Source organism: Pistacia vera, unplaced genomic scaffold (genome assembly GCF_008641045.1).
Source record: "Pistacia vera cultivar Batoury unplaced genomic scaffold, PisVer_v2 Contig129, whole genome shotgun sequence".
Taxonomy (NCBI): Eukaryota; Viridiplantae; Streptophyta; class Magnoliopsida; order Sapindales; family Anacardiaceae; genus Pistacia; species Pistacia vera.
The window spans coordinates 536,969-552,991 of NW_022195346.1; the positions used below are offsets into that span (position 1 = coordinate 536,969).

The 16,023-nt window shown below is 36.0% G+C and overlaps 1 pseudogene; it reads right to left on the reverse strand.

Annotated features, from left to right (window-relative positions):
- Positions 1–14,532: 14,532 nt before the first annotated feature.
- Positions 14,533–15,988, reverse strand: LOC116121828 (annotated as a pseudogene).
- Positions 15,989–16,023: the final 35 nt, after the last annotated feature.

Genomic DNA, 16,023 nt, shown 5'->3' on the forward strand with positions numbered 1-16,023 from the left:
CTTTTCTTCAAATACATCTAAAAACTCCCGGACTATTGGCACATTCTGAATCTCTAGTTGTGGGACATCATTATTGTGCCCTACATGAGCAATATACCCCAAGCACCCTTTTCTTAGCATCTTTCTGGCCTTTACACTGCTAATTAACATACTAAGCTGGTGACCCTCACCAAAATTAAACTTATCTCCATAATCAAGATTAAATCTTGCTTTCTTCTTCCGACAATCAATCTCTACTCCAAATCTTCCTAGGAAATCCATGTCTAAAATAACATCAAATTCAGGCATATCAAACACTACCAAATCCACTGGAAACTCCCTTCCATGGATCACTATGGACTCCCCTAGAAGCATCTCTTGAGTTACCACACTAACACCATCTGGTAACTTTATCTTAATGGGACAATCCATTATAATAGGTTTCAAACCTAATCTCTCTAAAATCCCATGTGTAATAAATGAATGTGTGGCTCCAAAATCAATTAATGCATAAAGGGGAACTGAGTGAAATAATAACTGACCGGTAACTGCAGATGGGCTAGTTTTAGCTTCACTCTGAGCTACTGTAAACACTCGAGTATTGGTACCTCTAGGTGTCTGTGTTGTAGGTGCATGACGGGCTTTACAATCTCTCATCATATGCCCTGGCTTCCGGCATCTGTAGCATACAGTTCAGCCCAAATCTCTAAGACACTCCCCATAATGACTTCTTCCACACTTCTAACACGGGGGAACTTCAACAGTTCTCAGCCTTTTATTTTGTCAATCCCTCATATTCTTCTTGGGTTGAAATCTTTTCTTATTTCTCACTTCTCTATTAGTAAGGACATCGGCTCTATCTCTCTGTGGAGTAAGAGGTGGAACACTAGGTGCTACTACTGATGGAGTTGTTAGGGTTAGCTTATTCACAAATATTTTTGCCCGTAAAGCTCATTCCAAAGCTTTACTGTATGTCTAAGGGGGTTGGGAACCAGCCATCACATCTCGAGCTATTTCTGGTTTCAGCCCATTCACAAACTTATCCCTTCTCAATTCTAGTGTACTCACTACACGTGGCGCAAACCTTGCTAGGGAATTAAATTTCACCGAATATTCTTTCACTAAGCTAGTCCCCTGTTGCAAACTGATAAACTCCTTAACCTTTTCATGAACTCGATCAACTGTTCTATATTCTGCCTCAAACAATCTTCTGAAATCTCCCCAAGTCATCAAGGCTATATCGTGGGTATCCTCCATCAATTCCCACCATATACGGGCATCACCCCTAAATAGAAAACTTGCATACTGAATCTTCTCTTGGTCTGTTATAGGGAAAAGTGTTGTCATACGTTCCACTGATCTAAACCACTCGTCTACCACTATTGGGTCTGTCGTACCCCTAAATTCTGATGATTGGTGTTGACTAGGCAACCCATATATCAGCTTAATACGATTTTGCACTATCAGGGGTACCGGCCTCTCTCTTTCTCCCCTCTTTAGGGGTCAGTACAATAACTGGGGTCTCAACTCTCTCCGGTACAGAGCCTCCCAGATTCTCTACCAAGACTTGCTATATAATATTACGGATCCTCGCTTCATCGAGGACAGGGGGAGTAGATTTTGAAGGGTTGGAAGGTTCACTCGTACTCATTTCCTTCTTACTGCTCGCTCGAGTTCTACGTCTCATCTACATAACACCAACACTTCTAGTCAACTCATTTAACTCATCTACTACAAGTAAGGAAAGAAATAACTTACAACGGTCAGCTATGAAACGTCAATCCGGTAGGAGAGGTACACAGTCAAATCCCAAAACCTTTACTCTAATACCAAAAATGTAATACTTTCTCTCTAGCTAGAATACTCGGAAAATAAACAGTAAAACTCACAAAATATATATAAGAAAATATACATGTAGATGAGTATAAAATAATGGGCCCATAACTATTTTTTTTTTTTTATATACAAATCTTTACATAGTATAATAAAGTCACAAAACAGTAACTCAACAGTGTTGCCAAACCCTTCTGCTTCTTGACATTCCAAGTGACCGCATCTCACCTACTACCTGCAAAAACATTAAAAACAACAGTGTGAGCACTAATTGCTTAGTAAGTAAACCCACTATGCTACCTTTCTCTCTCCGTTGCTTAAATTCTGAATTTTTTTCCTTACATCACACTTCTCTATTCTTCTATGTTCCTTCTCTGTTCCTTCTCTATTCTTTCTCTATTCTTTCTTTGTTCTTTCTCAATTTCTAATTTCTCACTACTCGTGATAGTAGGCATAGTATCACGCATAGGTAAGATGCAAATGCACAAATGCATAAGATGTGCATTTTCTTTTCAGTTTCTCTATTTTTCTTATTCTGTTTTCTTTTCTCTGTATTTCTTTCTTTCTTTCATCTACTCTTTTCTTTCTATTCTTTCTTTCTTTTCTTTTCTTTTCTTTCTATTCATTCTTTCTTACCGATCGGACTCGGTTGAGACATGGATTTGGAACCCTGGCTGTGAGTGTATTCTCTAATTTTGGGTATAGTCCTCATCCACATGCGCTTCTAACAAACTGTACAATTCTTCTTTCTGAATTCTGAGGCCCCTCACTAAAGGCGGCGTGCATGCGGGGCTATGTCACTCACGGGTTCCCCATCGCAACAACCTTCTCTTCTTTTATATTTTTACACTTCTTTACACAAAATTTCATATTTGAACTTCTTTAATGTTCTCATTTCTTTCTATTTGCTCTTTAATGTTCTTTAATGCTTTTTAATGCTCTTATAAGTATGTATGCATGTAGATGGGCTCATGCTTATTATTCTTTCTAAATTCACATGTTTGGATGCAATAATGCAATATGGAATGTAAACATGTCATTCTCTACCATCTACAATCTCATCTCAAGATAACAAATAATCACACCCATACATGCATTTCTCTTTGACATTTCATCAAACAATTTATATGCACACATCAACTCTAATTTGGCTACACTTCTACTTCTCTTCTAAGCCACCAAAATTTGGAACAAAATTCTCTAAGATTAACGTCAAACCTGTCCAGGATTTACACTCCATAATTTCTACTCCAATTCTTCCATAATTCATCCAAACTCTTATCAAACATCAAGTACACAAACACTACTTCTCATGGATAAATTCTAACCATCATTCAACATCCATTCCATCTATGAATTTCCCTTGAAAAATAATTGAAGAAATTGAGAGAATCTAGGGATGAAGGTGGCGTGAAAGACGAGAAGAAATGGCTAGGGTTTCATTCTTCAACTCTTGATATAACAAAATATTATTTATAGTTTCCCATTTTACCCTTGCACTTTCTATGAAATTCCATCTATGTCCCTTAGTCAATTACCAAAATGCCCTTATTTTTATTGCATTCTCCATGAAATTCTATCTCTTTTCACTCCTCACTTTTTCAACTAATTATGAATGAAAATACCATTTTACCCCTAATGAAATTTTAGGGAATTTTCTTTACACTTATTCAAGATAATTTTAACAAAATTCAACTAAGGGTATAAGGGCATAAGTAAAGCTACGTACCTCGATGTGGGCGTTACATTCTCAATGTAGCCAATCACTCATGTACTGATAACCCTAAATAGGACCACGTTAGGCCAGTGTCAAACTACGCCGATATTTACACACGACACTCTGGTGATCTCATGTCTAAGGATCATATGCTCCACTATCCGTTAAATGATATATTCCATAGACATTGGGGTTACCATCTATATGGAATCCTTTGGTTGGTCATGTCCAATGAGCTTGCCAACTGCAAGCACCCATGTGTTGCACCAAGTTGTCACCAAACAACTTTAACATGCAAGATCTGTCACTATATTTTGATTGGGTTATTCAACGCTATGATAGTCTTACCGTATTATATATGCCCTTACTTTAGGATAATACTAGGGCTACGAACGATTTCTAGAACAGCCATCTAATGTGATCATAGGGTTCTTACAATCAAGGTTTAAAGCACTTGATACCCTCATCACAATTCTACCATTCTAAGGATATATATTTTAACATATCTGAAATACGATTTACATAATATAATTAGACATAATATATTCAAATTGCCTTTTATTAATATCAACATGTTTTTACAAGTAGTCAAATACTAGAATTTGATTGGCTTTAGGGCACCTACCCTAACACAAATAGTGCCTACTTGCTCCATTACTTGTGCTGCATGGTTATGCACATTGAAGAATCAGCGGCGCTTGAAAAAAAAAAAAAAAACCAAAGACTGAGGAAGAAGATGATAAATGCAAAGAGGTTTCTCCCCAAGTGCAAGTGATGACATCGTTAAACTGCTTTCCAAAGTTAACAATCTGCTTTCCCATCTAAAATTGCCCAAAATATTACAACCAATATCTAAAGTCACTGCGTTAGTTGTTAAAATTCCTTGCATTGGATCTATAAACCAAAAAAATGATGATTCATTGGGAGACAATGATGATTCCAATAAAGCAATGGAGATCGCAATTCCATCTACCACAAAACTCAAAAGAGTTGTTGTCCACATGTCAGCCATTTGGAAAGATAAATTCCCTTTCATAATTTCTTTCGATTAGAAAAGTGCAAGATTTAAGCTACCCACCATACCTTTAGATGAAAACACAGAGGTGGTTTTAAGAAATTTGGTAGCATTTGAAGCATTAAATCCATCACATTCATTGTATTTTACATGTTACACTGAATTGATGGATGGGATTATTGATACTATTGAGGATGTGAAGCTTCTAAAGAGAAGAGGTGGCACGACCCGTCCCAACCCTCCCTATCCTATAGGTTCTGGGCACACCTACAAGAATTAGGAGATCGAAATGTGTCATGTGGAAAAAAGTTGTAAAACCTTGAAAGTTTTAATCACTCTACCAATTTGATTAAACTTACGCAAAATGGGTTAAACTTGTTCATTTTGTGCTTATGGGTTTGCTCATTCATCATCAACACAAACTAAACATCCATGAAATAATGTAAAGCACGCAAAGCAAATTTACATGGTTCGGCAACCTACCTACATCCATGGAACCAAGTCCAAACGAAGCTAATCCACTATGACAAACATTTATAGTTCAATTGGAAAGCCAAAGTTAAGCATCAGTTGTAAAACACTCCCTATTATGACAACACTTCAAACTTCACCCTTTAGTTGAACTTCAAACTACCATAGCTAGCTTCACTCCACAAGACCGCCTGGTTAGCCTTGAGCTCGTCTCAAGGTTCAACACCGAAGATGCACTTTAGCTCCAAAAGCTTGCAATCTCATCAAGCAGCAGCAGCATCATCATCATCATCATCATCATCATCATCATCATCAAAGAAACCATGTTTTAACAACACCCAAACAAGGGTTAACAAGGTATTATAAGCCTACCAAAGCATAATGGAACCTAACCAAAATATGAAATAAACCTTTAAGAATTTGCAAGGAATAACAGAGGATATTCAAGCTCAAAGAATAATTCAAGGTTGAAGATGAATATATGTGAAAACTTGCTCAACAATACAAGGGGACATCTAGCCAAAAAGCTTTTTCATGTTTAGCCATTTGGGAAAGTTTTCACCAAACTTTCTTGGGACCACTATAAAGCAAAACGAATTTTCTAGCACACAAATGAGCTAAATTACAATGTACATGGACCATTTACACGTCTCAGATAAGGATAAAATCCTAACATCAAATGGAGATGCAGCATGTGTACATAAAATCTGGCTGGGCAAATGTCATCACACAGACACTTAGTGTCATGACACCAGAAAAACGTAAAATGATTGTGCATTAATAAAGTGATGTTATGATGTCAAATATCAATGTCACCATGCTGAATTCATAATTTGACAAAATTACTTACAATCTCCCCCTTTGTCAAACTTATGAACAAAGCACAATCTTTTCAAAAACACAACCTGTCTTAAACAAAAGAACATCAATCAACAATAGAGAGAAGTGAGAAACAAAACATAAACAAATCTCAAGAGAAGCATAATCATTAAAGCATTGAGATAAGTTTGAAATTCATCAAAAAGAACTTAAGAAAAACATAATCAATATTATCAACAAAATAAGTTTCGCATTAAGTCAAACTAACCAAACTAAACAACTCCCCCTTAGCAAGCACACTCACCCTGAGGGTATGAACCAAATCACATTCAAGTGATCAGCGATTAAAAGCAAAAGAGTTAGTTCAATTCACAATATCAAAGACAACATAAATTCAAATTTGCACCATCAGTTCATGAAAAACAAGACAGTGTAAACTACATGAACAAAAACAATTGTGCTTAATCAAACAAAAGGCATATAACAAGAATATGCACATAGACTTCATTAAGTTGACAAAAACACTTGCAATCTCCCCCTTTGTCAAACTTATGAACAAAGCACAATTTAAACATTTTATCAACAAAAACATGTCTCAAACGAAATCAATCATAAGCACAAGATATGAACAAACCATAGCAAAAACAAACACTAAACAAATCAATTTAGTTGAAACAAAAACACAGTTCATCATAAAAAGGAAGTTCAACATCGGCAACATTTTATCAACATAAAAACAATGACAACTCCCCTTGAGTGGGAAACCAACCAAAGAAACTCCCACATCAACATCATCAAAACTAAGCATATCAAACAGTTTTAAGCAAACACACAACAACACAAATAAAATACTCTTTTCCCCCTCTTTATTCATATGGTTCGAATCAAACCTCAACGTCGACAAAAGAGAAATAGACTAGTCTTCTTTCATTTTAACAAATCTTCAAGATGATCAATTATTGACAACATCAGATCCATGTGAGAAGCAAGACTTGATTGCACTTTACTCATTTGCTTCATCATTTCTTAATGCATGGCACCAATAGATTTTTCTAAAGCCTGCATATTACTAAAAAATGAGCTTAAATGAACCAGCAATGAGCTTAAAAACAACATAGAGAAGGAAAAAGCTAAAACATATGATGTTCGCACAAATAACTCTAAATCAATGTTGTGACATGCAACACCAATGTGGGTACACTGAATAATCAAATGAGATGTTGTGACATCTATTGGACATGTCAACAAAATCATAAGAGACACGAGAGAAAATGAATTTATCAATAAACATGTCAATGCACTATCTCTCAATGTGGCAACTTCAGCACAAAAGCAGCAGACTTTAAACACTTATTCCATTTTGAACAAAAACAAAAATAAGGCAAAAAGATATCATGAGATCAATAAAAGATACACAAAGAGAATCTCATCTCATGTAATTCAACAATTAAAGCACTATATCCTTAAATCATACATGAGTAAGAAAGCAGATATTCTTTATCATATGTGTTTGATATGTCCTCAAGGGGGGATTTATGACACAATGGTCAAGCAATCAAAGAGAAATCTCCCCCTTCCCTCATGCCCTTTTCTTTTTTCTATCTTTTAAACATAACCTCAATTTTTTGAATTCTTTATCATAGTGATAGAGAATTAATGGGCAAATACTCTCAAGAAGTAACCAAGTGTAGCTTTCACACTTGCAAGAAGGTAGCCCTCTAAATGGCAGATTTTCCAAAGACATAAAGGTCTCAACATGCTATAAAATTACTCAAATATGACTTTCACACTACAAGGAAGGCAGCTTTTTCATACGGTGACAAGAATTAAGCAATATGCACTCAAGATGAAAGAAAGTCATCTAGTTAAAGAGATGAAAAAACAATGTGGACACATCACTCACAACATACACTTTTCAAGAGAAAAGAATATTCTTCATGTCATGACACAGATCAGTACACTTGCAGCTTTAAAATAAAGAACATTTTCTCATGAAATTATTCAAGAAAACAAAGACTTTACTCAAGTTGAATCGTTCAATGGACTTCTTGAAGTTCATAAATGTTTGAAAATCTAAAGCCTTTGTAAACAAGTCTGCCAGTTGAGAGTTTGTGTTTACATGTGCAAGTGAAATGATTTTCTCTTCAACTAAGTCTTTTATGAAGTGATGCATAATGTCAATGTGTTTGGTTCTAGAGTGTTGAACATGATTCTTTGAAATATTAATGGCACTTGTGTTATCAAAAAACATAGTCACACACTTTTGATCAAAACCATAATCACACAACATTTGTTTAAGCCACAAAACATGTGCACAACAACTCCCTGCAACAATGTAGTCAACCTCAGCAATTGAGAGTGAAATGGAGTTCTACTTCTTGCTATATCATGTCACCAGGTTATTTCCAAGATAAAAGCATCCTCCTAAAGTGCTTTTTCTATTATCTAAGCTTCCAGCCTAGTTTGCATCACTGTAACCAACCAAGGTAGAATTAGTGGCATATACAAACCACAATCCAAAATCACTTGTACCTAAGACATATTTCATGATTCTCTTCACTGCAATCGGGTGTAGTACAGTAGGGTCAGATTGAAATCTAGCTCAAATACCTACATAGAAACACAAGTCATGTCTACTAACAGTTAAGTACAACACGCTTCCAATCATGATTCTAAATAGTTTGTTGTCTACCTTCTTCCCATTTTCATCCTTAGATAGTTTAAGGGTACAAATCATCGGTGTTTTAGCATGTTTGGCATTTTCAAGACTAAACCTCTTAAGCATGTTCTTGGCATATTTAATCTAAGACACAAACGTACCATTATCAAATTGTTTTATCTGAAGTCCTAAAAACATGCTTAACTCACCTACCATGCTCATTTCAAATTCATTTTTTATTAAGATAACAAATTCATGCAATTGAGTTTGAGATGTAGATCCAAAAATAATGTCATCAACATATATTTGTGCACATAAAAGTCACCATCTAAATGCTTAATGAAAAGTACTTTATCAGCATTACCTCTTTTGTAGTTGTGATCAAGAAGGAATGAGGGAAGCCTATCATACTAGGCTCTTGGGGCCTATTTCAACCCCTACAACGCTTTCTTCAGCTTGAAAACATGTTCTATCTTATGAGGATCTTGAAAACCAGTTGGCTGCTCTACATACACATTTTCCATCAATATCCCATTCAATGAGGCACTCTTTACATCCATCTAGTAAAGCTTTATGTTCAGGCAACATGCAATGGCTAACAACAATCTGATGGACTCTAGTCTGGCCACAAGAGCAAATGTCTCATCGAAGTCTATCCCTTCCACTTGAGCGTATCATTGTCCAACAAGTCTGACCTTGTTTCTAACAATGTTCCCAAACTCATCAGACTTGTTCTTGAAGATCCACTTGGTTCCAATGATGTTTATTCCTTTCAGTTTAGGAACCAAGCTCCAAACATCGTTTCTCTCAAACTACTCAAGCTCTCATGCATGGTAGATATCCAACTATCATCCTCTAGGGCTTGCTTTGCATTCTTTGGTTTTGCAAGAGAAACATAGCACAAAACTTTAATTTCACTCAAACTTTTTCTTCTAGTAACCATTATCTCATTGGGATCATCAATCACATTGGATGGTGGATGTGCTTTCTTGATCCATGAGGGTGGTTCTTTCTTTGTGAAGTCTTCCTTTGAGTGATCTCATCAGAAAGATCAACAATCACAATAGATCATCGGGGTCACCAATCACAATGGATGGTGGATGTGCTTTCTTGATCCATAATGGTGGTTCTTTCCTTGTGGATCCTTTGAGTGATCTCATTAAAAAGATCAACAATCAATTCAAGTCCATCTCTTCGAGAAATTGATGCTTGTCCTTGTTGAGCTCTGGTTGTGATCACATTAGATGCAGGGGTTGTCACACTGGTTTGAGCTTTTGGAGAGTTCGATATGGTCACATCGTCTTTGCATGTGGTCACATCATGAGGAATAGTTATGCTTACAGTTTCATCACTTGAGAAAACTTTGAGTAATCTTCAAAATCAGATAACACAACATTAAAAGGTTCAACAATACGTTCAGTTCTCATGTTAAAGATCATATATGCCCTACTATTTGAAGAGCAACCAAGGAATACTCCTTCATCACTCTTAAAGTCAAATTTTCCTAGATTTTCTCTATCATTCAAGACATAACATTTGCAACCAAAGACTTGGAAATATGAGAGATTTGGTTTCTTACCCTTCCAAAGCTCATAGGGAGTTTGTGATGTACCTTTTCTCAAGAACACCCTATTTGAAATGTGGCATGCAGTGTTGATAGTCTCGGCCCATAATATATTTGGCAACTTCTTTGCATTCAGCATCACTCTTGCCATCTCTTGAAGAACTCTATTCTTCCTTTCCATTACACCATTCTATTGAGGTGTCTTTGGGGCTAAAAACTCATGCCAAATGCCTTGTGTATCATAAAAATTAGCAAAGTGAGAATTCTCAAACTCTCTCCCATGGTCACTCCTAATTCTCACCACTTTCTTCACAAGGCAATTTTGTTCAACTTACAACCTTTTAACAAGACTTTGGAAAGCATCAAATGCATCTGATTTTTCTCTCAAGAAATCAACCCATGCAAATCTAGAATAATCATCAACACATACAAAAATATATCTCTTACCACCAATGCTCTTAATTTGCATATGACCTATTAGATTCATATGAGAAAGTTCTAAAACACTAGAGGTGGTTAAATGATATAGGAGTTTGTGAGCACTGTTGATCTGCTTACCTTGTTGGCAAGGGCCACACACTTCACCTTTAGGAAAATCAAGTTTAGGCATATCTTTGATAGCATCCTTCTTGGAAAGTTTCACAAGGTCTTTAAAGTTCATGTGTCCAAACTTCTTATGTGCCATAGCTCCACACAATCTATCTTAGTGCTCAAACAAGAAACCTTGTAAGACAGCAACTATCAATTATCATGAGACCTCTTTCCTAAAAGCAAGGAAGTACCGTCACCATTCAAGACTTGACATTTTGTTTTTGAAAATTGCACGCCAAAGTCTTTATCACTTATTTGGCTAATGCTAATCAGATTGGCTTTTAGTCCCTCAACATACAAAACATCATTTAACAATGGGAAGCTAGGAATGTCAATTGAACCTTTTCCAAGAATCTTACCTCTTTTCCCATCTCTATAAGTAACATGACCAATATAAAGAAATTCAAGGTTAGTCAAAAGAGTATTGTTACCAATCATATGTCTAGAACACCCACTATCAAAGTACCATTGATCATCTTGAAATGCAACCAATGATGTATGAGTAACAAAACAGTTCACACTCCCTTTTGTCTCTCCAGCAGGCTTTTTATATCCTCCCTGAACTGATTTCCCTTTATGCAAAGCCATCATGGCTCCTTCATTGTTGTCTTCTTGTCTCAACAGCCTTCTTTATTCTTGAGCTTGTAAGGCATGGACAAGCTTAGTAAGGGTAATCTGGGACAGATTTTTTGAGTCTTCTAGGGATGAGATCTCGGCCTCAAACCTCTCTATCACCAACACCTTTTCTATAATCCTCTTATCTGTCATCTCTTTTTCAAGCAATCTAATTTTGTTGACCACATTCATTAGTTGGTCAACATACTCTTTAACATTCTTAGACTCTTGCATCTTTAGCATTTCGAATTCCCTTCTCAAATTCAGGACATGCATGTTCTTGGTTTTGTCACTTCCACCAAACTCCTTCTTAAGTTTATCCCAAGCTTGTTTCGCTGTCTCACAAGCCATTATTCTTGTGAACATGAGTTCTATGACTACCAAGTGTATGTGCAACAAAGCTCTTAGAGCTTTCGCGGCTTCTTCTTCATGAAGACATATTTGATTCAACGTGGGATTTGGTCCCAGTTGAGTTGGTTGTTTCTTTTCCACTACATATTGCCAAGGATTTTGTCCTTGCAAGTACGTCTTCATTTTAACAGCCCACATATGGTACTATTCTCCATTGAAAACTAGTGGTAAGAGGGACGCTATGCTTGATGCCATGACAACAGGTTTTGTGTTTTTTAAACTAGGGAGTTTTTGCAAGGAGAGACATTGAAAGGTATATGGGAAGAATGAATCTTGGTGAAGAGGATTGGGCTTTGATACCAGTTATTAGGTTTACAAGTTGGAGAATGCAAAGGAAAGAACACACTAATTTTGTGGGAGATAAATTTTTCTCATTTTGTCTAAGTTTGACTCACTTTTTCTTGTATCAACTTATCTCTTTTTCATTAACTTTAAAACAAGCCTTATATATGCATTGATTACTTCATCATATACATCATGGATATGCTAACTATGCAAAGCATTAAATGCTAATCTAAATTGCAGAGATATTTACAAGATATTAATACAGAGCCATACATTCTTAACTACTTTAAAATCTATCAGTCTGATCATTCCCAAAAATCAGCTAAACCACTCCAGGTATTTGACCAACTCTGACAGCATTTAGATCGGCTTTGAATCAATGACCTCTTTCAGTAGGTTGCATAATGCTTTTGATCGCATGCTCATTTGTCGCATGGACACTTTCTGGTCTTGCTTCTAGATCACATTACCTTTCTTGGTTGCATCTTCTAGATCACATGCTCATTACAACACATGCTCGTGATCACATCTACTTCAGCTCGCATCCCTCTCATCTTGCACATTTGATCGCAAGCTTCAGATCATGAAGCCTCAGATCGCTTTCTTCATATTTCCAGAAAGATATCACTTGTTAACAAACCACTTCTCCACCAGTTTGAAATAACTTAGCAAAGTGTTAAGATCTATTACCTGCTATTTACATAACAAAATTTGAGAACAAAGGTTTTTGGCTAATTCTATTTACTCTTTAAGCCTAAACAACAAGATTTCATGCATATCCTAGTTGAGTTTCAACTAAAGCACTAGCTCGTCCAGATGCAAAGTTCACACCATAAATAAACTGATCTTTGTAGGATGGAAAAAATGTTAAAATTAATGGTAACTTTGCATACTCAGCTGCAACAGAGTTATTACACAAGCAAGATCAAAATTCATTTTTTCATCATACTCATACATGAAATTAACAACATACTAATGAATCATGCCAATAAAATCTAGAATTAAACGCCCATTTGAAGCTCTCCCAGTAGGGTATTAAAAGAAGGTTTCGCCGTATGGCCAGAAATTTACCCGGAGAGTGGTGTTGATATAGTTATTATTTCCAACATTAAATAGTGAATCTCCAAAGATAAATAAGGCAACATGTGTTTTAGGCGATGATGGCCGGTAAGCATGCCCTAGGATGAGAAGACTTGTGCACAAAACCAAGAAAGAGATTAGAAATTTTGATCTTGTCATTTTACTAGCCATTCACTTAATGTCCTATGCCCTTCTCCTTAAATTTCAGTCATATATAGGATTTTTTGAGTGAAGAACAAAAAACTCAATAGGATTAGTGATGTTGAACATCTGTCGATGAATTCATGGAGCAGGCTGAACGTTAAAAGCCCATACGTAAAGCCCAAAGGTCTTAAATGAGCATGTTTCACTTAATGCACAAAACCAAGAAAGAGATTAGAAATTTTGATCTTGTCATTTTACTAGCCATTCACTTAATGTCCTATGCCCTTCTCCTTAAATTTCAGTCATATATAGGATTTTTTGAGTGAAGAACAAAAAACTCAATAGGATTAGTGATGTTGAACATCTGTCGATGAATTCATGGAGCAGGCTGAACGTCAGAAGCCCATACGTAAAGTCCAAAGGTCTTAAATGAGCATGTTTCATTCAAACGGCCATAACTTTTGATCAGGGAAGAGTTACAGGACCTGTAAGATACCGTTGGAAAGCTTATTTTGAGCCCGTTGACATTTTTTCGAGGTCAAAATCCACAGTTTTGGTGTGTTTCGGGTCTATTGTAATTGTTTGCGCGTTTTTTTCCTATTTTATCTCAGGTTTTCTTGTTTTAATTAATTTAGTTTTTATTTCCTTTTGTTATTAGGAGTTTTATTAGGGTTGGTTGCCATCCTATATAAACTTATTTTTCATTTTGGATGTTATTCAATAAATTATTCAGATTTTACTTTAGATTTTAAGGTTTAAGTTTCTAGATTGAGACTTGTGTTATCAATTCTAAAGGTGTAGTCGAGTGCTAGCCTTGTTTTATCACACTAACTCACTGTGTCAATTAGATTTTAAATGTTAGTCAAATTAGGCGGCTTTAGTCTCAAATGTTTCTCTAACATTTGTTTAATAAACCATTATTCTCTGAACTAGCAATATTTTTGTAACATTCTTTATATTATTTTTTCTTTTGTTATCATTTTTGTTTTAACTACGTGTTCTTTCAGATTTTCTTATACAATTCAGATCAGACCTGGGCAGGAGATGTTTTCCCAGTTACTGTTTCCTGGAATGGTTGGAGTTCTGAATACTTTATTAGTTTACCTGCATTTTCTTCGATTTTTGCGGGTCATCAACATACTTTTCACAAGGAATTCAGACTTTGACCTTATTGCCAGATGTTGATTCTTTCTTGACTATTTTCCTTTCTGGCGATTGAAATATATATAAGGAAATTTTGACCAGATCACATCGGAAAATCTCTGACATTTTCCATGTCAACATTATTAACATTGTTTTTTTAGCTTGATCAGAAAGATCATTTATCTTATTCTTCATACATTAATTAATCAATTGTGTTCAATAAGTTTCTTTAGATTGTAAGGCCCTGTGACATCTGAAGTCCCACTCCACATTAGTTTTGCAATTAGCCTGTATGCCTTTTCAGTGGGATGAGAGGAGTCAAAGAACATATATTCGTCAGGATTATCACATAACTCATACTCTTTTATCTCTCTAATTCCTCCACAACTCTGTATTCCTCTGTATCGACCGCTGCCACAACAAGCCACGATGACCTCCTTGAAACCTTCACAGCATAAAAATTCATTACAAATTTTATATAAGAATAGATCGAGTCGCCTGATTTCGACATCCATATAATGAACAAACAAGATTGGAAGATCAAAACACATACCATATCTTGACGGGTTGTTGATAATTTCCATAAAAGAATTGTACAAATCATGAATTGCATATTGGAATCCTGTTAGTTGGCTCTCTAACTCCTGCAAGGCTTTAGAGAGTGCTTTGTTGTGTAACTTTCCTACCTCTGAAGCACTCTCCAGGCAGGATCCCGAGCTTCCAAGCACAATTGCTCTCGAGGCTGGGAAACATCCAAACTTGTGAACCCAAATTTCCGTCCTCCAATCTTATATATTTCCTGACAAATTATAATAAATAAAAATCTTCATCAGAGCACTTGAAGAAAAAATTTCGAAGATACAATGATATTACTCTGATTGTGGTTGTGAGATTGCCGATCACCATCCCTATGTATTGTTTTCTAGAGTAATCTTGAAGAACACTTGAGTTTGTCATCAAAGGGTCAAAGTAGTCATTGGCTCCAATGCTGAATAAGTAAACAGCCTTAGATAGCAATGTTTTGTCCTGCATCTCTTAGTTTCTGCTTCAACTCCTTCTTCACAAGCTTGAAATAACTTAGCTGAGTGTTAAGATCTATCACCTGGTATATACAGAAGAATATGTGAGCATAAAAGTCTAATTCTGTAAATTCCTTAAGCTTAAACGGCAACATTACATACATATCCTTGATAAGTTTCAGATAAAGCACCAGCTCCCCCGGATGCAAAGTTCACCCCATAAATAAATTGATCATTGTAGGATGGAAAATATGTTGGGATTAATGGTAACTTTGCATACTTAGCTGCATGCAAAAGAGCAAATTACAAGAGTAATTAGTAGATGGATGAAAATTCAGTTGTTCATTATACTCATACATGAAATTAACAACACACTAGTAATTGTACCAATAAAATCCGGAATTAAACGGCCATTCAAAGCTCTTCCAGTAGGGTACTTGAAGAAGGTTTCACCGTATGGCCAGAAATTTGCCCGGTGACCAACAGTGGTATTAATGTAGATGTTGTTTCCAGCATCAAATAGTGAATCTCCAAAGGTAAATAAGGCAAAATGTGTTTTGGGCGATGGTTGGTGAGCATGCACTGGGATGATCAGACTTGAGCACACAACAAAAAAACAGATAAGGAACCTTGATCTTGTCATTTTAATATTCATTCTGTTAATGTTCTATGCCCTTC